This window comes from Perkinsus marinus (genome assembly GCF_000006405.1).
Source record: "Perkinsus marinus ATCC 50983 genomic scaffold scf_1104296960494, whole genome shotgun sequence".
NCBI lineage: Eukaryota > Perkinsozoa > Perkinsida > Perkinsidae > Perkinsus > Perkinsus marinus.
The window spans coordinates 8713-11900 of NW_003206118.1; positions in this window are offsets into that span (position 1 = coordinate 8713).

The window sequence follows — 3188 nt, forward strand, 5'->3', positions numbered from 1 at the left end:
TGAGTGCCGAGCAACAGGCTTGTGCCTTTACACAGTATTGGAAGATGAAGTACAACGGGAGTGGTACTAACGGTTTCCTGGATGCAACATCTACGTATGATTACGTGAGGCACGACGTCCTCATAGCACGTGACGTGCTGCACGTCCGGGAGCCCTTTTCATGCCATCAGAAATGTGGACATGGATTAGAAATTTTATCAGAAATTGCCTTGTGCATACTGTATGGGGCATTTCCAAGTCTAGAACGAGAATAATCCGACGCGGAGTTCGTCAAGGTTGCTCTATTAGTCCTATGTTATGGTTGGAATATATGGCACCGCTCATATCGTATTTATGGAAAGGTATTGTGGATAATGTTATTTTTCGTACCCATTGCCTCGCGGATGACGTGTGCATAACGATGTCGGTGAGCTCTAAAGATCTACCTTTGAAGATCCACCTACTACAAAAACAACTCGATGGAGCATCTGAGTTTTTCCGCTCATCTTCTTTTAAACTAAATCCATCTAAATCGGATCTTGTGGTTTTTTCTACAAATGCCAATATTCATGAGAAGAGCTTTAAACTGTTTATCCTGGTAGCGAGAACCCGAGGGAAGAGAATCAAAGAATGCTGGGTATCTATGTCGATCAAGGGCTTACGTATTCTAAACATTGCGAAATATGGAGACAGCGAGTATTCGCTCGCATTCGTATACTAAGTCATATATGTACTAGATCTTGGGGTTCGAGCTCCAGAAGCACACAGCAATTGGCAGAACAATTCATCCTATCGAGTGCACTTCATAGTAGGGCTGGGTTTTTTGATGGTATTACAGCTAAGAGAAACTCTAAAAATTTGGATACGGCTCATAATTCCATAATGGGACTCGTATGAGGATGCTTGCGTGTGACTGATGTTAAAAAACTGCCGTCTGTAGTTGGATGGGACAGCCTAGGAGATCGAGTACAACGGCGTGCAGCACATCTTGCTCATATGGTGTTAAGACACAAGCAGATCACTCCAGCTCGGTCTTTATTCTCACAAGATGTTGTGAAAAAGAGGAAGAGGAAGAAGTTACACGGTTGGAGTGATTTATCGATTCGATTTCTGCCACCATCAATTTATCCTTACATCGATCAATTACCGCAAAGTCTAGAACCATGGTTATTCCTTCGAGTGGTTTTTCGTGCCTCTCCATGTGAGAAGAATGATACGTATGTTGAAAGACATACGGCGGCTCTTGAAACTCTGGCCTCAGCTCGGCAAGACTCTAAAGATGGATCCAATATAGACTTGGGAAATTTGGTCTGATGGTTCTGTTGAGTCTTCCACTGGTCATGGGGGATCAGGTGGTGCTAGTGATAGGACTGAACCATTCTGGTCATTATGTGCTCCTGCTGGAAGCATTGCATCATCGTAAAACGCTGAGGTGAACGCATTGGTATGTTGTATGGATATTTTTTCTGGAGAATGTGATTCCTAAATACATTAGCCCAAAGGATGCTGTTATTATTGTATGTGATTCACTCTCGGCCTTCTGTTCTTTCCAATCTGATACTTATAATTTGCATCCTGATATGATCAAACTATGGCGGCTCTTGTATGATCAATCTAATTGCAAGCTGCAGATATCAGCTGTGGAAGTGTTCATCAATAGACAGAGTTTCGAAGCCGGCTTTGGATGTATCGCAATCTTCCTTGGAAGATGAACTTGGCTTTAAGGTTAACATGAGATATATATCTTCTCCTTTTAATCAGATTTGGTCTGGTAAATGGTGCTTGTGTGCTGATTATTTATTCAAGATTGGTAAGGCTCCTAGCCCTCTATGCTGTAGCTGTTTTGATCTTGGTATCGAAGTAGTTGATGATATATGCCATAAGCTTTTCATTTGCCCAAAATTTGAGAAGGTCAGATCAGTATGTTTTGGCTCTTCTCCCTTTGAGGCAGAAATATGCGACTACGTAGGTAGAAATACCATTTAAGTTGCGTGGTTTATTGCAATGGCGAGAGATAGGCAATTCCTTGTATTATCTGTCTCTCCCTCATCCCATTCCGTTGACTGGTTTAAGGATTGTAAAAAAATATGGGGCTGAAACATATGGGGATACCATTGTGATGAAGATCTTATTTCTATCGATATAAACCACTATATTAGGCGCAGAGTTATGGATAGTATCCAAAATACTAAGCTTTACTGGAGTATCCATTGGATACTCCAGTAAAGGTTAGTATTTTGAGGCGCGATTTTAACACATGTATGATAAGAATATGTGGAGAAAGTTTCTCACCATTTTTCGACTTCTCACTAACTACGAAGAGTTAGGCCCTGAAACTTGGAGGTTATATCATGCAGAGCATAAGAACATACCTTTGGGACGCAAGATGGTACTCGTTGAGGTGACGATGCACGGGCCGAGAAATCGGGTATGCTAAGAATATGTGGAGTAATGTAGAACCCGCATAGGGTCATGCTTTTAATATGTGTAAAAAGTGTGATAGAAAGTCTATCTAACTCTAAGTTACAGAGTCGCTGAGTCTGAATCGGCAATGTTCTTGACTCTAGCTGAGCTCATGCTTTGCGCATGCGAGTCAGTTTCAGTTAAGCCGTTTCACAGGGACATGTACGCAAGCACAGGTGCACACGTTCGATCCCGCCAGAAAGCAGTGAATCCTGAAAAAGCTGAAGGTCGAGTGAACCCGTTGTCGGGGTTTTTTCTCCCACTAAGGGAGGTGACAATAATGAGCAACAGCATCGCCCGCACCGGTATCCTAAATATCAGTAATTCTTCCACCACTCCTTCCCGAACCGATTCAACTTTCAATTATTACTCTCTCTCCGGTTGTTCATTGTTTAAGTCGTCAGCTTGCTCACAGCGACCGCGGCGCGATCATTGAGATCCGCGCCACATATTTTGTATTCCGTTCCACTGTTCCATCACGAAGGAGTGACTTTTTAATCCGTTAGCGCCTAGCTGAAATACGCGATTTCTATAAGCAAACCATTTGAGTCCATATTAGAGACTGTAGAAGTGTGGGAACCTTGTTGTTGAACAATTCTGGTATTACCACAATGATAAACAGCCATGCATGAGGCAACAGGTCCTAATGCTTGTTTCTGTTGGACATGAACATATACAACTTCTATACTGAACTCCTGGATAGCATTGTATTAGAATTCTTGGACCCGAAGTAACTGCTTAGGAGG